The sequence below is a fragment of the Apium graveolens genome, chromosome 3, assembly GCF_009905375.1.
Source record: "Apium graveolens cultivar Ventura chromosome 3, ASM990537v1, whole genome shotgun sequence".
NCBI classification, from domain to species: domain Eukaryota; kingdom Viridiplantae; phylum Streptophyta; class Magnoliopsida; order Apiales; family Apiaceae; genus Apium; species Apium graveolens.
This window is the reverse complement of record NC_133649.1, coordinates 77,846,913-77,872,905: the sequence shown is the minus strand read 5'-3', so window position 1 is coordinate 77,872,905 and position 25,993 is coordinate 77,846,913. Positions and strand designations below refer to the sequence as shown.

Below are 25,993 nucleotides of genomic sequence, written 5' to 3'. Positions count from 1 at the left end.
GTACACCTTTATCAGGATTTCTAATGATCAGATCAGGAGTGTAATCTTTGGTCCATTTTCTGGCATGAGGAAATATTTTTCTGGAGCTAGATGCTCCCCCTGAATCATATGCCTCATCAAATGCATTTGAAGCTCCCCCTGAGTCAGTGTTGTTATCTCCTGATGAAGTATTAACACTTGACTCATGCTCTCCTGATATTGTGTCAGCATTGGATTCTGTTTGGTCAGATTGGGAAGAACCTTAAGTTGATTCTTCTGTGTTGGTACCTTCAGTTGAACCTTGTTGTTGCTCCCCCTCAACATGTGCAGGTTCATCAGTACATTGGTCATCTTGAGGATTTGAAGGAGTATCAGGATTTAGATCATCAGTAATTGATGATTTATTGGAGTCTGATGCAGAGTCCAGTAGTGTATTTTCATTCTCAAAAATCAATCTTTCATGAGAGTCTTCTTCAAATCCAGGAATCTTTCTATCATCAAAAGACACATTGATGGATATAACTATAGTATTTGTTCTCAGATTGAAAACTTTATATGCTCTTGATGGTGCATATTTAAGAAAGATTCCTTCATCAGCTTTCGATTCAAATTTTCCTAGCTGATCAGTGTGAGTCCTTAGAACAAAGAACTTACATCCAAATATATGGAGAAGTTTCAGACTTTGCTTCTTTTCTTTCTGCATCTTATAAGGAGTTACACCATGTATGTTTATCAGAGTGATGTTCTGAGTGTAACAGGATGTGTTTACTACTTTAGCCTAAAAGTAAGTGGGAAATTTGGCTTCTTCTAGCAGAGTTCTTCCAGCTTCAATCAAGGTTCTGTTTTTCCTCTCAATAACACCATTTTGTTGAGGTGTACCAGGAGCTGAGAAATGATGTTGTATACCTTTGTACTTGCAAACTTCCTCCATCTTTGAATTCTTGAACTCAGTTCCATTATCACTTCTTAGAAATTTCACTTTGAAATTTGTTCCATTTTCAATTTGCTTTACATGATCCTGACAAATTTCTGGAGTTTCATCCATCATGTGTAGAAAATAAACCCATGCATATCTAGTGAAATCATCAACAATTACAAGTGTGTACCATTTCTTGTTGATTGACATTATGTTCATCGGTCCAAAGAGATCCTAGTGTAGCATGTGATATGGTTCAGTGATGGAGAATTCTGTTTTACTTTTGAAGGATGCTCTTCTTTGTTTGGACTTTTGACAAGCGTCACAAAGACCATATGATGAATATATCATATTTGGTAGTCCTCTCACTAGCTCCTTCTTGGCAAGTTCATTTATAGAGTTGAAATTGAGACGTGAGAGCTTCTTGTGCCAATTCCAGCTTGCATCTACTGATGCCTTCGAGATAAGGCAAGTAGCTTCCTTCTTAAGACTTTGATGCAACCTTTCTTCATATATGTTACCATATATATATCCCTTCAAGACAACTTTCTTTGTTTTGATGTGAACAACTTCACAGTGAGAGTCATTGAACACTACATGGTAGCCTTTGTCAGTGATTTGACTGATGCTTAATAGATTATATTTCAATCCTTCCACCAAAGCCATATTTTCTATTACAACTTTTCCAATTATCAAGTTGCCATATCCCAAAGTGTGTCCAATGTTTCCATCCCCATAAGATACATCCGGGCCAGCCTTCCTCTCAACAACAGGGTTTTATTTCCAGTCATGTGTCCTGAACATCCAATGTCCAAGATAAGAATGTTTTTCCTGTTACCCTGGAATCAGAAAGAAGATTAATTAGAAATATTTTTAAGGACCCCCACTTTTTCGGCCCTTGTTTTGAACAACTTAAGTCTCTGTGATTCATAATCAATTCTGACAGGTTTTTCTTTGATAGAATTTGTCTTATCAGAAGCAGATTTAGTAGAACTTGCAGAATTGAACACATAAGCAGTTTTATTAAATTTAGGCAAGGGTTCATAGAAATTGTGATACAACTTATGATAAGAACTACAAGTGTAAATTGAATTCCAACTACTACCATAATGAAAACAAGGATTTTGTGGTTTGTAAAATACTAATCTACCACTAACATCAGACTCGGGAATAGAAGATTTCTTTTTCTTACTCCTCATATAATAAAGAGCAAGATGATTAGTATTTCCATAGTTAAAGTAAGTTTTTCTAGGAGCATTGGGAGCAACCTTATAGTTAGAATCTTTAGACACACCTTCCTTACCATTCCTATTTCTTTTTGGACTTTTTATCTGAGGTTTATCAGTAACTTTAGATAATTTCTTTTTCAGTTGTCCTTTAGACAAAAATCCTATGTTCTTTTCTTTCTTGACAGCTTAACGGTTTCTTTGTTTTCCTCACTTTGATTTTTATCATTTACTTTCTTTTCCTGATATGTAGATGTTAAACCCTTTTAAAAGGTTGATTTGGGTTCATTGTTTTCCGAAGAGATAAATTTAACAGGAGTCTTAAGGTTAATTTTATTTTTAGTGTCAACATCTTTAATTCCATCTTAATAGCCAAGGCATTCTTTCCAGTTTTTCTTTGAGATCATCTCATGAACCTTTTTTCCTGAATCATTCCAGGCTTTAAGGGTTTTTCTCTCATTTTCTAAATCTTTTTCTAATATACTGTATCTAGCCTCAAGGATCTTTACTGTATGTTTAGCTCTCTCACATTCTTTCTTCAAATCAATCTGATTTATTAAGTCAGACTCTAACTGTACATTCCTAGATTTTAAGATCTCAATCTCAGTTATAAGTCTATCATTTTCTAGAGTCTTATTCTTAAAATTACCATGCAGATATTTAAGAATAGATTTCAATTCAGATATATCCTCAGTATCAAGAGAAAAAAAGGATGTTGATACCTTAGAATCAGAAGAAGCAGGACTATCAAAACTAGCCATCAGTGCATAGTTTGTTCCTTCCGCCTCAGAGTCAGTAGAGCCCATCAAGTCCTTGCTTGATGTGATCAAGGCTTTGTTCTTCCCTGTCATTTCTTGACTTCCTGCATTCAGTAGCAAAGTGGCCAGGTTCATCACAGTTGTAGCACTTGATCTTTGACCTGTCTACTTTTCCAGCTTTCACATCTTTTCCTTCTCTTCTTCTAGAAGGCTTCATTTCCCCTCCAGTAAACTTCTTCCTGAAGCTTCTATTCTTCTGAGACTTCCTGATTTGTATTCTCTTGAATCCCTTGACCATCATAGCTGTCATTTACATGACATCAGAATCTGTCATGTTTCCATCAGTTTCAGAATCAGTATCATCATCAGGATTTGATGATGAATCATCAGTATCTAATTATGGCAGATAGTTCTTCTTCCTTGTAGCTTTCATAATCTTGTCTTTTGAAGCTTTAGCATTCATCTTTAAGGCAGCTGATTTTGCCTTGATACTTTTCCTCTATTTCCTTTGCTGAACTTCCAAGTCATGAGTCTTCAGCATGCCATAGATTTCATCCAGAGTGACTTTTCCAGATCATACTAGTGTCGTATGATTGAGTTATGTGTCTCCCATTCCTCAATCAGAGCTCTCAGAAACTTTGTGTTTGAATCTTCAAGATCATACACCTTTTCCACCAAAGATAGGTCATTGAGCAGAGTAAGAAATCTATCATAGATGTCCGTGAGACTCTCATCAGTCTTTGCCTTAAAATGTTCATATTCTTAAACTAAGACAGCCCTTCTGTTCTTCTTGATGGTTGTGGTTCCTTGGCATTGAGTCTCAAGGGCATCCCAGATTTCTTTGGCAGTCTTGTAGGCTATAACAGTGACAGCCTCAACCCTGGGGTCAGGAGTTGACGTCACCAGATAAAATTACCAAAAATATAAACAACAAGATTATTATTAAAATAAACTAACTCGACCCCGAACCAAGATTCGATTCAGGTTCAAGTATCATCCAAACTACACATTATTACAAACCATTTATCCAAAACTCTGACAAAAACTAACTTACTCAGCAACTCATCAGACCATATGTGGTCTGATACTAACTACCTCTGAGGAGCCGGGTCCTGAAGGGGCTGAAACACGGTTTCGCCAAGGTCTGATTGATCTTCTAGGCATCTGCGATATATATATATATATATATATATATATATATATATATATATATATATATATATATATAACAGGTTGCAAGGGTGAACATAATCGCTCAGCAGTACCAACATGTGAATAACAAGATAAAAACAGTGATGTAAACAACGATAGGAAAAGAGCTGTAATCATGCGAACAACCTTATATAATGAAAAGCTGAGATAACTGGATATAACTGACTAGCATGCTTTTAACAAAACAAACGTAGTAGTGTGCTATGTAAGTACCATAGTCCAATTTTAGCATGCTATTCATATTTATAAAACCACTGTATCAAATACTTATACCCTTATGGGAATCACAAAGCCAAATCAGATACATAATGGATATGTGAAGACATCTGATCAGGCTATCAACACCAGTCGGCTCTAACTGCCATCCCATTTACCTGTTCCGGAACTCAGTGACTAGCTAGGTCTCTGACCTGATGGACTAATCGGTTATATAACGCGCGCAACCGAACTAGCCTCTTTCGCCACCTCAATAGGCCCCCTGGCCCCAATGTATCCCATATCTGATCGTTTTATCCAGTTTTCAAAATACTTGTACCTATCTCATTTCCTAAACCATTCATTTTAACAGCACACATAAAATCCGATTAACAAATCATTTTCATTCGAGATAGGTACCCTTTTTCGAAGTTACTTTTCCCCAAAACAGGTTTAAAACAGCGATTTATAACTACATGGGATACGTAACTTAAAACGTTTCTGTTCCATTACGAGATTAAGACATTAGCTATTCATACATACTGAACCATAAAAGAATGGTCAGGGTACTTGCCTTGCAGTTATTCGGAGACTCTAATTTATTCTTCTAAATTGACTTCTTCCCTCGAGATGTTGGACTCGGATCTACAAAATAACACAACCTAGTTAGTCCTGTGGATATGCTTGATATCCTCAACCCTAAATGACATAATTTATATACCCTGACTCGTAACTCATAATATCATTTATATTTATTCATGTATCGAGAATATAATAACATTAGCGATAATATAATAAGACACATTTATTCAAGTACCACTTAGCTACATAATGAATCAAAATTAGCTTTTTGCATCAGAATGTAAAATATATAGATATATTTACATAGATAATAACCAGGTTTAAAAATATATATAGATTTTATAAAAATACGTCCTTAATTTTCAAAATAATTTTTCGGAAAAAAAATCGGCAGCATCTCATTTAATTACAAATAGCATGTCGATATAAGATTGAAATCAATACCATACCACATCAATTTCAACCATCCAAATACTACTTATTCAACAACACTTATTTATACAGTAATAAACAAAATCATCAGATCATTATTAACTTAAAATCCATATATCAACCGATCACTACTACTCATGTATTCCATTCACATCCCCGTAACCCAGCAAACAATGACTACGAACGACCACCGAGTCAACTCGGAACCATCCAGTACTAGCCCGAGCCAACTCAGTGTCAAGTTGCTGCCATTTCTCCCCAAAACGATTTCGTAACAAAAGAAACAAAAAAAAACCGGGCTGAGTTTGGTTTTCCAGAGATCAGACAACATACATACGTAAATTCGCCATAATTGCTTATATATTTTTATGTATCTATCTACCTGATGGGCTGAAGAAGATAAACGGGAAGGAAATTGGAAGGAAGAAGGGAAGGCGGCTTGGAAATGGGCAGGAGGGAGGTTAACCGGAAAGAAAGAAATGGAACGGTGAAGTGGGGAAGGGAAGGGAAGATAGAGGCGGAGCTTTGTAGCGGAAAAGAAAGAGGTGGGTGTTGCCGGAAAATCGAAAGAAAGAAGAAGAAGGGAAGTGCGGGTGTGGTGATTGGAAAAAAAGAATGGTGAAGTGAGGGAGAAACAGGGAGTGAGGGAGAGATATAAAAGTTTTAATGCTTTATTTAATTAGTAACTGTAACATTGTAACATGCTTTCTAATCAGACACGTAGCTGTAATAAATTGAGACGTATCCTTAATTAATTAACACGTAACATTTAAGATAAATACGTAAGTTTTGTGGTTCGATTTATCTTAAAATTTGAAATTAACGGACTGAGGTGCACAAAAAACAATTTCAGAAAATCCTGAAAATTTTCAAAATAAATTTTAAAATTCTCAGAATAATATGAACTTGATGAAATATGAGTTTCGTGATTTTTGAGAAATTCTGGAATTAAATATGGAATTTACAAATAAACACAATCAGAAAATCATTTAAAGATAAATAATTAGTGAAAGATTGATTTCTCAAATTTATAAAGTCCTAACAATAATTATTGAAATTTTAAAATCATAAAACTAATTTCAGAGGAAATCTAATATTTATGGAATTAAAACAGTAATAAAATCACTTTTAAAAGCGTAACAAAACCATATATATATATATATCTCAATAATAAACCACAAAATCCAATCCTTATACCAACATGCCACAAAAATATAAATAAATAAATAATAATCAAAAAACTGTTGCCAGAAAAAATCAATACACACATTTTATTTAATTATTTATTCCATTATTAGACTTTTAAAATAATAGGAAATATACGAGTCGTTATATCCTTTCCCCCTTAAAAAGATTATGTCCCTATAATCTGACTCAACTAAACAAATGAGGATATTTATCAAGCATGTCTGATTTTAATTCCCAAGTAGACTCTTCTACTCGAGGATTTCTCCACAAGACTTTCACGATGGGGATCGACTTATTCCTAAGGACTCGCTCTTTACGGTCTAAGATTTGGATCGGTTGTTCCACGTAGGACAAATCTGGATGAAGCTCAATGGGTTCATATTCTATGACTTGATTTGAATCAGTAATATAGGGCTTCAATATAGATACGTGGAACACATTATGAATGTGTTGCCACTGCGGTGGTAATGCTATCTCGTAGGCAACCTTTTCTACTTTCTTCAGAATCTCAAATGGTCCTATAAATCTGGGGCTAAGTTTTCCTTTCTGACCAAATCGTACTAACCCTTTCCACGGTGATACCTTTAGTAACACTAGTGCTCCTATCTCGAAGTTCATATCCTTCCTATGCAAATTTGCATTCTTCCTTTGCCTATCCTGGGTTACTTCTAACCTTTTCTGAATCAATGCTACCGCATCTCTGGTTTGCTGAACCAACTCAGGGTCTAACACTTTCTTCTCTCCTAATTCATCCCAATACAGTGGTGATCTGCACTTACGTCCATACAAAGCTTCGTAAGGCGGCATTCCAGTGCTAGCATGGTAGCTATTGTTGTATGAGAACTCAATCAAAGGTAAGTGTTCGTCACAATTTCCTTTAAAATCCAAAACACAAACTCTCAATATATCCTCTATGGTCTGAATGATTCTCTCACTTTGACCGTCTGTCTGAGGATGATAGGCGGTACTCATATTCAACTTAGTTCCTAGACACTCTTGACATTTGGTCCAAAACCTGGATTTGAATCTCAGGTCTCGATCTGACACAGTGGACACAGGAATCCCATGTTTAGTCACTATCTCATCCAAATACAACTTGACTAACTTTTCCAAAGAATACCTTTCATTGATCGAAAGAAAATGTGCTGACTTGGTCAACCTATCAATGATTACCTAAATGGCGTCGTGATTTGCTCTCGTCTTTGGCAACCCCACTATAAAATCCATTGCAATATCTTCCCACTTCCATTGGGGAATCTCCAAAGGTTGTAACAATCCGCTCGGTCATTGATGTTCCGCTTTTACCGTCTGGCACACGTGACATTTACTAACCCAGTTGGCAATATCCTTCTTCATTCCTGGCCACCAAAAGTTTCTCTTCAAGTCTTGGTACATCTTAGTGCTACTAGGGTGGATAGAAAACCTAGAGTTATGCGCTTCGTGTAATACTTCATTCTTCAGTTCTGGCATATTAGGAATCCAAACTCTAGAGGAAAATCTAACCAAACCTTGGTTATCCTTTTGAGTACACAACTCTTCTCCTGCCAGAATATCCAATTCCTGTTCCATAACTCCTTCTTGACACCTTTTGATCTTTTCCATCAACGCTGGCTGGAAGGTAACTTCATATAGTTGCTCCTGACTTTCACTTGGCACCTGAACTTCAATCTCCATCTTTTTTAAGTCTTGTGCCAATTCTTCCGCAATTCGAACCATATTCAACTTCTCTTTTCTGCTAAAGGCATCATCCACCACATTGGCTTTACCTGGGTGATAATTAATTGAACAATCATAGTCGTTGATCAATTCCAACCACCTTCTCTATCCCATGTTCAAATCCTTTTGCGTGAATATGTACTTTAGGCTCTTATGATCCGTATAAATATCGCACTTCTCTCCATTTAAGTAATGATGCCACAACTTCAGAGCAAACACTATAGTTACCAACTCAGGGTCATGAACTGGATATTTCTGCTCGTGAGGGTTTAGTTGTCTGGAGGCATAGGCGATAACTTTGTCGTGTTGCATTAGTACACAACCCAATCCTTTCAAAGAAGCGTCGCTATAGATCACAAAGTTTCCCGTCTCGTCTGGAAATGCTAGTACTGGAGCAGACACTAACCTTCTTTTCAATTCTTGGAAACTTTCTTCACACTTTTCCGTCCAAATGAACTTCTCATTCTTCCTGGTTAGCTTGGTTAATGGGGATGCAATCTTAGAGATATCCTTTACAAACCTTCGGTAATATCCAGCTAATCCAAGAAAACTTCTTATTTCCGTCAGAGTCTTCGGTTGCTCCCACTTGGATACGGCTTCAATCTTTACAGGGTCTACCTTGATACCTTCCTTACTTACCACATGTCCAAGAAACTGTACTTTTATCAACCAAAACTCACACTTAGAGAACTTTGCATACAGTTGCTTTTCTCTCAACTTCTGAAGGGCAATCCGTAGATGTGTTGCATGATCTTCTGGTGTCTTTGAATATATGAGGATGTCATCAATAAATATAATAACGAACTTATCCAAGTACTCCTTATACACCCTATTCATTAAATCCATAAAAGTCGTTGGCGCATTTGTCAATCCAAACGACATCACTAAGAACTCATAATGGCCATACCTTGTCCTGAATGCAGTCTTGGGAATATCTTCGGGCTTTATCTTCAGTTGGTGGTAGCCAGACCTTAAATCAATATTTGAGAAATAACATGCCCCCTTAAGCTGATCAAATAAATCGTCGATGCGTGACAAAGGATACTTGTTCTTTAATATCAATTTGTTCAGCTCTTTGTAGTCAATGCACAATCTCATACTTATATCCTTCTTCTTTACGAATAGCACTGGAGCACCCCACGAAGAAATACTGGGTCGAATAACTCCCTTATCCAATAGTTCCTGAAGTTGATTGGCCAATTCTTTCATTTCCATTGGGGCCATCCTATATGGAACTTTGGAAACTGGTTCAGCTCCAGGCATCAAATCAATGGAGAACTCTATCTCTCGATTAGGTGGTAATCCTGGTAACTCTTCTGGAAAAAAGTCAGGGAATTCTCTTACTATGGGAATCTCATCCAAAGTAGGGGTACCTTTCTTCGTATCCACCACATGAGCCAAATACGCTGCACACCCTTGCTGCAACAATTTCTTTGCTTGTAATACTGAAAGGAACTTTTTATCCTGCCTCTGTCCTTGATAATTGATCCTTTTATTATCTGGGGTTTACATAACAACTCTCTTTTTCTTACAGTCAATATTTTCCTTATATAGAGACAACCAATCCATGCCTAAAATAACATCAAAGTCTCCTAACTCAAAGGGTTTTAGGTCGGCAGAGAAAGTATATCCTGAAATCTCTATAGAGCATTTATGACAGAATTAACTTACGGGCACTTTATCTTTATTAGCCACTTCTATGATCAAAGGTTCATCTAAGTCTTCCAACATCAATTGCATTTTATTCACACAGTTCATAGATATAAAAGATTTGGACGCTCCCGAATCAAACAAAATGTTAACCAGTAAGAAATTAAGAGAAAGCGTACCTGCAACTACATCGGAATCATGAGCTGGAGATTTTTTGGTCATCTTAAAGGTTCTAACTCTAGCAGTACTGGTTGCTGGTCCTTGGGACACGCTCCTTCCAACACTACCTTGGGTCACAGATTTGCAATTCCTAGCAATATGCCCCACTTTGACGCAACTAAAACAAGTTACTCCTTGAGTCTCAGACTTGCACTCTATGGAATAATGACCTTTCTGGCCACACTTAAAACAGTTGATATTTTCTCGGCACTGACCACTGTGCTTCTTTCCGCATGTCTTGCAGTCGATCACTGGCTTGCTAAACCTTGTCGGGGTAGAGCTAACTGAAGTGGTACCGGGACTAGCCTGGGGGAAATTCTGTCTCCTGGACTTTTTATTCTTATTATTTCCAACCCAATGCTGGAACTTCTGACTTACTCCACCTGATTCTGACCTAGCAGGTCCACTTTCAAATTCATTTTCTTCTCACCCTGCTCCTTAGCAGCTAATCTATGGCCACTTTCTATCACTAAGGCAGCCTGAACTACCGAAGTATATGTCTTGAGTTGTAAAGAGTTGTAAAGCTACCACTCCACTCCTTATCTCTGGCTTCAACCCATTTTGAAACCGCTTCGCTCGCTGAGCTTCCGAACTCACATACTCTAGTGCTATATGGGCCAACTCCGTAAATTTAGCTTCGTACTCTGTGACACTCCTATCTCCTTGCTTCAACTCTAAAAACTCCATCTTTATCTGACTCTGGAGACAATCCAGAAAGTATTTCTCCAAGAACAGCTCTGTGAATCTGGTCCATGGGATAGGACCATCCCCTTCTAATGCTCGTGTAGACTCCCACCAATAGTTTGAATCATTCTTTAGAAAATAACTAGCATAATCTGTCTTTAAATCCTCACTCACCTTGGTGAGTACAAACGCCTTTTCCATTTCCTTCAACCATATCCTGGCAGCAATAGGAACCACATCTCCATTAAACTCTGGGGGTTTCACTGCCTGGAAAGACTTAAAACTAACAACTTGGTTTATCCCCCTCATCTCATGCTGTTGTGGGATCTGCAGCTGCTGTTGTTGGATTTGTTGTTGTTGTTGTTGTATGAGCTGCTGTTGTTGCTGTTGTTGTTGCTGAAATTGTTGTTGCTGTTGTTGGAATTGCTGTTGCTACTGGACCAGCTGAGTAGACTGCTGATGCAACAAATCTATCAATTCACTCATGGAGGGATCCCCGGCAGATCCATTATTGGGTTGAGAATTCTTCTTTAGTGGCATTCTCCTGAAATACAACAGTCATATATAAAAAAATGGATTGCTCCAAGCAGTTTATACATATGTATCAGGAGAGTGTTGTCACTAAGACAATATCCTCATCTTCAGTTTAATTGGATCCATCCTGAGTGAATGATCATAATCTAGAAATTCCATCAACAGAAGAAACAATAATAGTAACAACAATAATAACAACGCACAAATACATATAAAAAATGAACAACAGAATAAAGAAGCTACGATACAATAACCAACAGAAATCCAACTGGTACAACTGAAATCCAACTGAAAAGAAACCATCCAAATACACATCAAAACTGGTTGTCATAGCAGCCTCCGCCTACTACAAACTATCACAACATAATGTACATATATAAGGAATACATCTACAGAACTCCTGAAAGGTAACTCTGAGCTCTGTACCTCTCTACTGCAACCCAGATCTAACCACTGCCACTGTCATCGATAGAACCTAACTCAAACACCAACCAGTTCACCAGATCCTGATACTGGATGGTTCTAAGCTCTGAGCTAATAAAATGGTCAAAGGATCTAGCACTCTCAATAGCAGTCTGGGTCAAAGATCGTACACGGGACTGCACCTCAGGGGAAGGGGCAGGAATGCCATGGAAAGCTGCAACTAGTATCTAGTCAAGCTGAGCAGCCAGCCCCGGACTCTACTCTCTGATAAAAGATCTATTCACTGCTTGGGTAACATGATAAGGGATCAGAGAAGAGGTACCACTAGGGGCCACAGGAGGAACCAGAGGTCTCGAAGAGAAGGAACTAGGACCACAGCCAGGAGGAACATCCCTAACAGCAGACACAGACCTACGTACCCAGCAGGGATGGGCAGTTTTTCCAGGGATATCCCTCAGTACGAAGGAAGGAACTGGTGGGGGAGGCATAGGAGTCTCCTCAGCTACAACATCCAGGCTCCTCTCGGAGTCAGAGCTATCCGAGTCTGATGGGTTCTCACGGGATGGAAAACTAGAAATCACATTAGGCCACTGCCAACAGAATAAATATACAGGAAAGACACAGCAAGGTCAAGGAAGTTCTATCAAAACATTTAATAGATGCCAGGGTAACGCCGTCAGAACCCTCGACTGACTCTAGGATATTCTCCTATATATGAGTTGCTGACTCGCCTTAAGACACAATTTTATACCTGTTTAACTCAATCCCTAACCTGAATCAGGGACTTGAACCTGTTGCTCTGATACCAACTGTGACGGCCTCAACCCCGGGGTCAGCAGTTGACATCACCATACACAATTACCAAAAATATAAACAACAAGATTTATATTAAAATAAACTAACTCGACCCCGAACCAAGATCCGATCCAGGTTTAAGTATGATCCAAGCTACACATTATTACAAACCATTTATCCAAAAGTCTGACACAAACTAACTTATTCAGCAACTCATCAGATCGCACGTGGTCTGATACTGACTACCTCTGAGGAGCCGGGTCCTGAAGGGGCTGAAACACGGTTCTGCCAAGGTCCGATTGGTCTTCTAGGCATCTATGATATATATATATATATATATATATATATATATATATATATATATATATAACAGGTTGCAAGGGTGATCATAATCGCTCAACAGTACCAACATATGAATAACATGATAAAAATAGTGATATAAACAATGATAGGAATAGAGCTGTAATCATGCGAAAAACCTTATATAATGAAAAGCTGAGATAACTGGATATCCCTGACTAGCATGCTTTTAACAAAACAAACGTAGTAGTGTGATGTGTAAGTACCAGAGTTCAATTTTAGCATGCTATTCACATTTATAAAACCACTGTATCAAATACTTATACCCTTACAGTAATCACAAAGCCAAATCAGATACGTAACGGATATGTGAAGACAACTGATCAGGCTATCAACACCAGACGGCTCTAACTGCCATCCAATTTACCTGTTTCGGAATTCAGAGGCTAGCTAGGTCTCTGGCCTACTGGACTAATCGGTTATATAATGCGCACAACCGAATTAGCCTCTTACGCCACCTCAATAGGCCCCCTGGCCCTAATGTATCCCATATTTGATCGTTTTATCTAGTTTTTAAAAACACTTGAACCTATCTCATTTCCAAAACCATTAATTTTAACAGGACACATAAAATCCGGTTAACAAATCATTTTCATTTGAGATAGGTACCCCTTTTCAAAGTTACTTTTCCCCAAAACAGGTTTAAAACAGTGATTTATAACTACAGGGGATACGTAACTTAAAACGTTTTTGTTCCATTACGAGATTAAAACATTAGCTATTCATACGTACTGAACCATAAAAGAATGGCCAGGGGTACTTGCCTTGCAGTTATTCGGAGACTCTAATTTATTCTTCTAAATTGACTTCTTCCCTCGAGATGCTGGACTCGGATCTACAGAATAACACAACTTAGTTAGTCCTGTGGACATGCTTGATATTCTCAACCCTATCTGACATAATTTAAATACCCCGACTCATAACTCATAATATTATTTATATTTATTCATGTATCGAGAATACAATAACATTAGCGATAATATAATAAGACATATTTATTCAAGTACCACTTAGCTACATAATGAATCAAAATTAGCTTTTTGCATCAGAATGTAAAATATATAGATATATTTACATAGATAATAACCAGGTTTAAAAATATAAATAGATTTTATAAAAATACGCCCTTAATTTTCAAAATAATTTTCCGGAAAAAAAATCGGCAGCATCTCATTTAATTACAAACAGCATGTCGATATAAGATCGAAATCAATACCGTACCACATCAATTTCAACCATCCAAATACTACTTATTCAACAATACTTATTTATACAGTAATAAACAAAATCATCGGATCATTATTAACTTAAAATCCATATATCAACCGATCACTACTACTCATGTATTCCCTTCACATCCCCGTAACCCAGCAAACAATGACAACGAACGACCACCGAGTCAACTCGGAACCATCCAGTACTCGCCTGAGCCAACTCAGTGTCAAGCCGCTGCCATTTCGCCCAAAAACACCCTAAAACGATTTCATAACGAAAGAAACAAAAAAAACTGGGCTGAGTTTGGTTTTCCAGAGATCAGACAACATACATACGTAAATTCCCCATAATTTCTTATATATTTTTATATATCTATCTACCTGATGGGCTGAGGAAGATAAACGGGAAGGAAATTGGAAGGAAGAAGGGAATGCGGCTTGGAAATGGGCAGGAGGGTGGTTAACCGGAAAGAAAGAAATGGAACGATGAAGTGGGGAAGGGAAGGGAAGATAGAGGCGGAGCTTTGTAGCGGAAAAGAAAAAGATGGGTGTTGCCGGAAAATCGAAAGAAAGAAGAAGAAGGGAAGTGCGGGTGTGGTGATTGGAAAAAAAGAATGGTGAAGTGAGGGAGAAACAGGGAGTGAGGGAGAGATATAAAAGTTTTAATGCTTTATTTAATTAGTAACTGTAACATTGTAACATGCTTTCTAATCTGACACGTAGCTGTAATAAATTAAGACGTATCCTTAATTAATTGACACGTAATATTTAAGATAAATACGTAAGTTTTGTGGTTCGATTTGTCTTAAAATTTGAAATTAATGGACTGAGGTGCATGAAAAACAATTTCAGAAAATCCCAAAAATTTCCAAAATAATTTTTAAAATTCTCAGAATAATATGAACTTGATGAAATATGAGTTTCGTGATTTTTGAGAAATTCTGGAATTAAATATGGAATTTACAAATAAACACAATCAGAAAATCATTTAAAGATAAATACTTAGTGAAATATTGATTTCTCAAATTTATAAAGTCCTAGCAATAATTATTGAAATTTTAAAATCATAAAACTAATTTTAGAGGAAATCTAATATTTATGGAATTAAAACAGTAATAAAATCACTTTTAAAAGCGTAACAAAACCATATATATATATATATCTCAATAATAAACCACAAAATCCAATCCATATACCAACATACCACAAATAAATAAATAAATAATATTCAAAAAACTATTGCCAAAAAAAATCAATACACACATTTTATTTAATTTTTTATTCCATTATTAGACTTTTAAAATAATAGGAAATATACGAGTCGTTATATCCTTTCCCCCTTAAAAAGATTATGTCCCTATAATCTGACTCAACTAAACAAATGAGGATATTTATCAAGTATGTCTGATTTTAATTCCCAAGTAGACTCTTCTACTCGAGGATTTCTCCACAAGACTTTCACTATGGGGATCGACTTATTCCTAAGGACTCGCTCTTTACGGTCTAAGATTTGGATCGGTTGTTCCACGTAGGACAAATCTGGCAGAAGCTCAATGGGTTCGTATTCTATGACTTGATTTGAATCAGGAAAATAGGGCTTCAATATAGATACGTGGAACATATTATGAATGTGTTGCCACTGCGGTGGTAATGCTATCTCGTAGGCAACCTTTCCTACTTTCTTCAGAACCTCAAATGGTCCTATAAATCTGGGGCTAAGTTTTCCTTTCTGACCAAATCGTACTAACCCTTTCCGCGGTGATACCTTTAGTAGCACCAGTGCTCCTATCTCGAAGTTCGTATCCTTCCTATGCAAATCTGCATTCTTCCTTTGCCTATCTTGGGCTACTTCTAACCTTTTCCGAATCAATGCTACCGTATTTCTGGTTTGCTGAACCAACTCGGGGTCTAACACTTTCTTCTCTCCTACTTCATCCCAATACAGTGGTGATCTGCACTTACATCCATACAAAGCTTCGTAAGGCGGCATTCCAGTGCTAGCATGGTAGCTATTGTTGTATAAGAACTCAATCAAAGGTAAGTGTTCGTCCCAATTTCCCTTAAAATCCAAAACACAAACTCTCAACATATCCTCTATGGTCTGAATGATTCTCTCACTTTGACCGTCTGTCTGAGGATGATAGGCGGTACTTATATTCAGCTTAGTTCCCACTCTTGGAATTTGGTCCAAAACCTGGAATTGAATCTCGGGTCTCGATCTGACACAATGGACACAGGAACCCCATGTTTGGTCACTATCTCATCCAAATACAACTTGACTAACTTTTCCAAAGAATACCTTTCATTGATTGGAAGAAAATATGCTGACTTGGTCAACCTATCAATGATTACCCAAATGGCGTCGTGATTTGCTCTCGTCTTTGGCAACCCCACTATAAAATCCATTGCAATATCTTCCTACTTCCATTGGGGAATCTCCAAAGGTTGTAACAACCAGCTCGGTCATTGTTGTTCTACTTTTACCGTCTGGCACACGTGACATTTAATAACCCAATTGGTTATATCCTTCTTCATTCCTGGCCACCAAAAGTTTCTCTTCAAGTCTTGGTACATCTTAGTGCTACCAGGGTGGATAGAAAACCTAGAGTTATGCGCTTCGTGTAATACTTCATTCTTCAGTTTTGGCATATTAGGAATCCAAACTCTAGAGGAAAATTTAACCAAACCTTGGTTATCCTTTTGAGTACACAACTCTTCTCCTGCCAAAGTATCCAATTCATGTTCCATAACTCCTTCTTGACACCTTTTGATCTTTTCCATCAACGCTGGCTGGAAGGTAACTTCATATAGTTGCTCCTGACTTTCACTAGGCACCTGAACTTTAATCTCCATCTTTTCTAAGTCTCGTGCCAATTCTTCCGCAATCCGAACCATATTCAACTTCTCTTTTCTGCTAAAGGCATCATCCACCACATTGGCTTTACCTGGGTGATAATTAATTGAACAATCATAGTCGTTGATCAATTCCAACCACCTTCTCTGTCCCATGTTCAAATCCTTTTACGAATAACACTGGAGCACCCCACGAAGAAATACTGGGTCGAATAACTCCCTTATCCAATAGTTCCTGAAGTTGATTGGCCAATTCTTTCATTTCCATTGGGGCCATCCTATATGGAACTTTGGAAACTGGTTCAGCTCCAGGCATCAAATCAATGGAGAACTCTATCTCTCGATTAGGTGGTAATCCTGGTAACTCTTCTGGAAAAATGTCAGGGAATTCTCTTACTATGGGAATCTCATCCAAAGTAGGGGTCTCTTTCTCCGTATCCACCACATGAGCCAAATACATTGCACACCCTTGCTGCAACAATTTCTTTGCTTGTAATACTAAAAGGAACTTTTTATCCTGCCTCTGTCCTTGATAATTGATCCTTTTATTATCTGGGGTTTACATAACAACTCTCTTTTTCTTACAGTCAATATTTTCCTTATATAGAGACAACCAATCCATGCCTAAAATAACATCAAAGTCTCCTAACTCAAAGGGTATTAAGTCGGCAGGGAAAGTATATCCTGAAATCTCTATAGAGCATTTATGACAGAATTGACTTACGGGCACTTTATCTTTATTAGCCACTTCTATGGTCAAAGGTTCATCTAAGTCTTCCAACATCAATTACATTTTATTCACACAGTTCATAGATATAAAAGATTTGGACGCTCCCGAATCAAACAAAATGTTAACCAGTACGGAATTAAGAGAAAGCGTACCTGCAACTACATCGGAATCATGAGCTGGAGATTTTTTGGTCATCTTAAAGGTTCTAGCTCTAGCAGTATTGGTTGCTGGTCCTTGGGACACGCTCCTTCCAACACTACCTTGGGTCACGGATTTGCAATTCCTAGCAATATGCCCCACTTTGACGCAACTAAAACAAGTTACTCCTTGAGTCTCAGACTTGCACTCTATGGAATAATGACCTTTCTGGCCACACTTAAAACAGTTGATATTTTCTCGGCACTGACCACTGTGCTTCTTTCCGCATGTCTTACAGTCGATCGCTGGCTTGCTAAACCTTGTCGGGGTAGAGCTAACTGATGTGGTACTGGGACTGGCCTGGGGGAAATTCTGTCTCCTGGACTTTTTATTCTTATTATTTCCAACCCAACGCTAGAACTTCTGACTTACTCCACCTGATTCTGACCTAGCAGGTCCACTTTCAAACTTCATTTTCTTCTCACCCTGCTCCTTAGCAGCTAATCTATGGCCACTTTCTATCACTAAGGCAGCCTGAACTACCGAAGTATATGTCTTGAGTTGTAAAGAGTTGTAAAGCTACCACTCCACTCCTTATCTCTGGCTTCAACCCTTGTTGAAACCGCTTCACTCGCTGAGCTTCCGAACTCACATACTCTAGTGCTATACGGGCCAACTCCATAAATTTAGCTTCGTACTCTGTGACACTCCTGTCTCCTTGCTTCAACTCCAAAAACTCCATCTTCATCTGACTCTGGAGACAATCCAGAAAGTATTTCTCCAAGAACAGCTCTGTGAATCTGGTCAATGGGATAGGACCATCCCCTTCTAATGCTCGTGTAGACTCCCACCAATAGTTCGAATCATTCTTTAGAAAATAACTAGCATAATCTTTCTTTAAATCCTCACTCACCTTGGTGTGTGCAAACGCCTTTTCCATTTCCTTCAACCATATCCTGGCAGCAACATGAACCACCTCTCCATTAAACTCTGGAGGTATCACTGCCTGGAAAGACTTAAAACTAACAACCTGATTTGTCCCCCTCATCTCATGCTGTTGTTGGATCTGCAGCTGCTGTTGTTGGATTTGTTGTTGTTGTTGTATGAGCTGTTGTTTTTGCTGTTGTTGTTGTTGAAATTGTTGTTGCTGTTGTTGGAATTGCTGTTGCTACTGGACCAGCTGAGTAGACTGCTGATGGAACAAATCTATCAATTCACTCATGGAGGGATCCTCGGCAGATCCACTATTGGGTTGAGAATTCTTCTTTAGTGGCATTCTCCTCAAATACAACAGTTATATATAAGAAAATGGATTGCTCCAAGCAGTTTATACATATGTATCAGGAGAGTGTTGCCACTAAGAAAATATCCTCATCCTCAGTTTAATTGGATCTATCCTGAGTGAATGATCATAATCTAGAAATTCCAGCAACAGAAGAAACAATAATAGTAACAACAATAATAACAATACACAAATACATATAAAAAATGAACAACAGAATAAAGCAGCTACGATACAATAACCAACAGAAATCCAATTGGTACAACTGAAATCCAACTGAAAAGAAACCATCCAAATACACATCAAAACTGGCTGTCATAGCAGCCTCCGCCTACTACAAACTATCACAACATAATGTACATATATAAGGAATACATCTACAGAACTCCTGAAAGGTAACTCTGAGCTCTATACTCTCTGCTGCAACCCAGATCTAACCACTGCCACTGCCATCGATAGAACCTAACTCATACACCAACCAGTTCACCAGATCCTGATACTGGATGGCTCTAAGCTCTGAGCTAATAAAATGGTCAATGGATCTAGCACGCTCAACAGCAGTCTGGGTCAAAAAAAGATCGCACACGGGCCTGCACCTCAGGGGAAGGGGCAGGATTGCCCTGGAAAGCTGCAACTGGTATCTAGTCAAGCTGAGCAGCCAGCCCCGGACTCTACTCTCTGATAAAAGATCTATTCACCGCTTGGGGAACATGATAAGGGATCGGAGAAGAGGTACCACTAGGGGCCACAGGAGGAACCGGAGGTCTCGAAGAGAAAGAACTAGGACCACAGCCAGGAGGAAAATCCCTAACAGCAGACACAGACCTACGTACCCAGCGGGGACGGGTAGTAGGTCTAGGGATATCCCTCGGTACGAAGGAAGGAACTGGTGAGGGTGGCATAGGAGTCTCCTCAGCTACAACATCCAGGGTCCTCTCAGAGTCAGAGCTATCCGAGTCTGATGGGTTCTCGCGGGATGGAAAACTAGAAATCACAATAGGCCACTACCAACAGAATAAATATACAGGAAAGACACAGCAAGGTCAAGGCAATTCTATCAAAACATTTAATAGATGCCAGGGTAACGCCGTCAGAACTCTCGACTGATTCTAGGATTTTCTCCTATATATGAGTTGCTGACTCTCCTTAAGACACAATTCTATACCTTTTTAACTCAATCCCAAACCTGAATCAGGGACTTGAACCTGTAGCTCTGATACCAACTGTGACAGCCTCAACCCCGGGGTCAGGAGTTGACATCACCATACACAATTACCAAAAATATAAACAACAAGATTTATATTAAAATAAACTAACTCGACCCCGAACCAAGATCCGATCCAGGTTCAAGTATGATTCAAGCTACACATTATTACAAACCATTTATCCAATAGTCTGATACAAACTAACTTATTCAGCAACTCATCAGATCGCACGTGGTCTGATACTGACTACCTCTAAGGAGCCGGTCCTGAAGGGGCTGAAACACGGTTCTGCCAAGGTCTGATTGGTCTTCTAGGCATCTGTGATATATATATATATATATATATATATATATATATATATATATATATATATATATAACAGGTTGCAAGGGTGATCATAATCGCTCAGCAGTACCAACATATGAATAACATGATAAAAACAGTGATGTAAACAATGATAGGAATAGAGCTGTAATCATGCGAAAAACCTTATATAATGAAAAGCTGAGATAACTGGATATCGCTGACTAGCATGCTTTTAACAAAACAAACGTAGCAGTGTGATGTGTAAGTACCAGAGTCCAATTTTAGCATGCTATTCATATTTATAAAAGCACTGTATCAAATACTTATACCTTAGGGGAATCACAAAGCCAAATCAGATACGTAACGGATATGTGAAGACATCTGATCAGGCTATCAACACCAGACGGCTCTAACTGCCATCCCATTTACCTGTTTCAGAATTCAGAGACTAGCTAGGTCTCTGACCTACTGGACTAATCGGTTATATAATGCGTACAACCGAATTAGCCTCTTACGCCACCTCAATAGGCCCCCTGGCCCTAATGTATCCCATATTTGATCGTTTTATCCAGTTTTTAAAAACACTTGAACCTATCTCATTTCCAAAACCATTAATTTTAACAGGACACATAAAATCCAGTTAACAAATCATTTTCATTCGAGATAGGTACCCTTTTCAAAGTTACTTTTCCCCAAAACAGGTTTAAAACAGTGATTTATAACTACAGGGGATACGTAACTTAAAACGTTTTTGTTCCATTACGAGATTAAAACATTAGCTATTCATACGTACTGAACCATAAAAGAATGGCCAGGGGTACTTGCCTTGCAGTTATTCAGAGACTCTAATTTATTCTTCTAAATTGACTTCTTCCCTCGAGATGCCGGACTCGGATCTACAGAATAACACAACCTAGTTAATCCTGTGGACATGCTTGATATCCACAACCCTATCTGACATAATTTAAATACCCCAACTCGTAACTCATAATATCATTTATATTTATTCATGTATCGAGAATACAATAACATTAGCGATAATATAATAAGACATATTTATTCAAGTACCATTTAGCTACATAATGAATCAAAATTAGCTTTTTGCATCAGAATGTAAAATATATAGATATATTTACATAGATAATAACCAGGTTTAAAAATATAAATAGATTTTATAAAAATACGCCCTTAATTTTCAAAATAATTTTCCGGAAAAAAAATAGGCAGCATCTCATTTAATTACAAATAGCCTGTCGATATAAGATCGACATCAATACCATATCACATCAATTTCAACCATCCAAATACTACTTATTCAACAAAACTTATTTATACAGTAATAAACAAAATCATCAGGTCATTATTAACTTAAAATCCATATATCAACCGATCACTACTACTCATGTATTCCCTTCACAACCCCGTAACCCAGCAAACAATGACTACCCCGTAATCCAGAAGAAGAAGAAGAAGAAGAAGAAGAAGAAGAAGAAGAAGAAGAAGAAGAAGAAGAAGAAGAAGAAGAAGAAGAAGAAGAAGAAGAAGAAGAAGAAGAAGAAGAAGAAGAAGAAGAAGAAGAAGAAGAAGAAGAAGAAGAAGAAGAAGAAGAAGAAGAAGAAGAAGAAGAAGAAGAAGAAGAAGAAGAAGAAGAAGAAGAAGAAGAAGAGAAGAAGAAGAAGAAGAAGAAGAAGAAGAAGAAGAAGAAGAAGAAGAAGAAGAAGAAGAAGAAGAAGAAGAAGAAGAAGAAGAAGAAGAAGAAGAAGAAGGGAAGTGCGGGTGTGGTGATTGAAAAAAAAAAGAATGGTGAAGTGAGGGAGAAACAAGGAATGAGGGAAAGATATAAAAGTTTTAATGCTTTATTTAATTAGTAACTGTAACATTCTAACATGCTTTCTAATCTGACATGTAGCTGTGGTAATTGACACGTATCATTAATAAATTGACACGTAACATTTAAGATAAATACGTAAGTTTTGTGGTTCGATTTGTCTTAAAATTTGAAATTAACGGACTGAGGTGCAGAAAAACAATTTCAGAAATTATGAATGTATTCTTAAAATGTCATCAATATTCTAAAGTTTATAAAAATATAAATTTTAAAATTTTAAAATAATTTTTGAAGTGCATTTTATACCCGCTTTTAACCATTAAAAGGAACAGCGCGCGGGTGAAATTAATCCTGAAAATTTCCAAAATAATTTTAAAATTCTCAGAATAATATAAACTTGATATAATATGAATTTCGTGATTTTTGAGGAATTTTAGAATTGAATATGGAATTTACAAATAAACACAATCAGAAAATTATTTAAAGGTAAATAATTAGTGAAATATTGATTTCTCAATTTTATAAAGTCCTAACAATAATTGTTGAAATTTTAAAATCATAAAACTAATTTTAAAGGCAATCCAATATTTATGGAATTAAAATAGTAATAAAATCACTTTTAAAAGCGTAACAAAACCGTATATATATCTCAATAATAAATCATAAAATCCAATCCATATGCCAACAGACCACAAATAAATAAATAAATAAATAAATAATCAACAAACTGCTGCAAAAAAAAATCAATACACATATTTTATTTAATTATTTATTTCATTATTACACTTTTAAAATAATAGGAAATATACGAGTCGTTATAATAACCCTGTTTGACATCACAGAATCAATACTGTTATGCAAAATATTTCTTACCTTTGCATCTTTCAGTACAACGACTTTCTCTTCTAGTGTCCATTCACTTTTCTCCTTCAGCTGGAGATGTTCATCAACAGTAGGAGTTCCAAGTACCAATTTTGTTGGCTTGTAAGGTCCATCATTGATTACATCAAGATAGTCTGGATCTGTAGCTTCCATGTGCATGAGCATCTTCACTCTCCATGTGGGATATTCAGCCTTCTTCAGAATGGGAATTTTGATACTTTCATACTTGTTCAGAGACATGTTTAGATCGATTCTGATAGTGAATTATCAGTCCTATCTGATACCAATTGTTGCCCAGTAAGGATATAATTGTTTAAGGGGGTTGGATACAATTGTAAAAATGTTTCGAACAAGTAATAAAATATAACAACTTTTTATATTTTTGATAAAAACTGTTACAAAATTCTCTCAAGAAATACTGATGTTCTTGAGAGTTTCTAGGTCGTATGATGCTCAAGTTCGATACACTATGTGATGACCTAAACTGTGTTTATATAATACACAACTACAACTAAACAATCTAGGATATGCATTATCAAAAGCTAACCGAAACTGATACATATCTTCAACTGAATAGATAAAGTCCTATAACTCAGACGTAAAATATATCTATTCTATAATACAAGGAACATAACAAATCTTCTAAGCTGACTGTCTCCAGATACTGCTGACATCCAAATTCTGATGATGTGTCAAATCCTGACGACACATCAAATATTAATGACACCCGAACAGCCAGATCCCGAGCTTTTTCTGATCATTGAGAATCAGTACGTAACATAAATATTAAGTGGTAAGGTCTTATTCAAGGTCTGTTCAACAATGCAAAGGTCTATTATTATTATTATTATTCCATGAGGAGGTGTAACTTATTAAGGTGCAAGGTATCACAACTAACAGATGCAAGGTATATTCCAAGGGATATCTTAGGGAAAGATTAAACATGATCAAGTTCTAAATGGGTCAACAAGGTTTAAACAACAAAATTCTATCTAAGCAAGCATATATCATGGTAATGAGATGGAAATATTGTGAAGATAATCAAAGTGCAAAATTAACATTAGTTCAAATGAAAAGGAAAGATAAAGTACGAACAGGAAATAAAGTGCAAATAAAGTCTTCCGGAAACAATCCGGGTACAAGGTACAAATGAAAATCAAAGTATTAATCAATAATGATGCTAGAAATAAGTAGACTATATGATAGTCTAAGAGGGTGGTGGAGGAACAGGGGCACGGAGACGGCTAATCACTCGGCGAAGCTCGTCGGCAATGGCGGTAAGAGTGATCTGACTCTCTCTCTCACGGTGTGGAATCATCAATTCCAATCAGTCCTCAACCATCTTGATGATCTCCTCAAGCCTGGCTATCAATCGAGGTTGGTTGGGCTCATAATCAAAGTTCTCGCTGTACAACTGGTCCATCATACGTCGAAGTTTCGTATTCTAGCCTTCCAGTCGATCAACCATCATTACCATCTGCTTGTAAAGAGGGAATGGCACAGTAGTAGGGAATCCGGGATTCGATGAGGATGATGCTTGTCAAACAGTTATATGTATATATACACGGTTATAATTAAAAGGGTTAGAAAACCTATATATTCTAATGTCCCAAAACCCAAATGATCTAAGTTCATCCTATCCTCTAAATTCCTATCTTATGTTTATTTATCCTATGTTGTTCAGTGACTCAAACATGTGGCTCTGATACCAATCTGTGACCGATCCACATTACTAACTAGCGAAAATATGCATAATATGGATTAAACAACAAAGTACTAAAAATAGATGGAATATTAAAGCTACAAGCCTTAACCACAATCCCCAGATCCACAGGAATGAGTTTGAACAACATCTAACATATTTTAATATTACAGACCAAAATAACTTAAGTCAAATTACTATAAAGTTTTTAAACCCAAATTTTATAACCATTAGGGAACCACTAGTTCCCTACCTGCTCCAACATCTGACGACAAGCATACCCCGAGTCCCCACATGTCTTACGCGCGGTTTGCTTGAAACGAACCATCTTCGGGTTTCACTGAAGGGATAACATCAATAACAATATTAATGAGCAAAACTCTTAACAAGTAAATAACAGTGTATAACAATTCATCATATGCTCGATAAAACAATAACAGAAGGTAAATCAATAATATGAAATCTCAAATAAAAGTTCAAGTCTTTAATAAGTGAATGGAATTGGAAATCTGCACGGCGCTATGAGCAATGAGGGGTGATCAGCCCACATCAAAGCTCCGAACCACATAACAAGTGATTCACAATTATTGAGGATCATCGGCACACATTGGCCATATAAAACCATCAGGCTTCCCGCTACCGAGGTTTTAAAACCATCACACATTGGCACACAAGTGACAAGTTTTCTAAAATGAGGGAATGTTATCAAGATCAGGGTTTCCAAAAGAAATAATTCGATTTATGAGGGGTTCAGGGTTCACATGATATATTAAGGGACTATTATAGGGTATTCATGTGGGTATAAATAATATGTGATGAAAAGAGATCAATTCAAGTATAAAAGCAATTATCCAAATTCAAGGTTCAATTGTTAGGTGATGTTAGGGACTATTTAATTCTATTAAAACCATAGTCATGCATTCACAGGGTATTCAATCACAAGAAATAGAATTATAAAGGTAAATTGAGAGTTCACTTTCCTGG

General features: G+C 37.2%; 1 long non-coding RNA gene across 1 annotated transcript; it reads right to left on the bottom strand.

Annotated features, from left to right (window-relative positions):
• Window positions 1-1,028: 1,028 nt before the first annotated feature.
• LOC141710781 (uncharacterized) lies at window positions 1,029-6,045 on the bottom strand. Its single transcript, XR_012571061.1, has 4 exons — window positions 5,683-6,045; window positions 4,861-4,931; window positions 2,844-4,043; window positions 1,029-1,734 (listed from the first exon to the last, which is right to left on the bottom strand). It is a non-coding gene; the product is annotated as an uncharacterized LOC141710781 (long non-coding RNA).
• Between the last annotated feature and the right edge of the window lie 19,948 nt (window positions 6,046-25,993).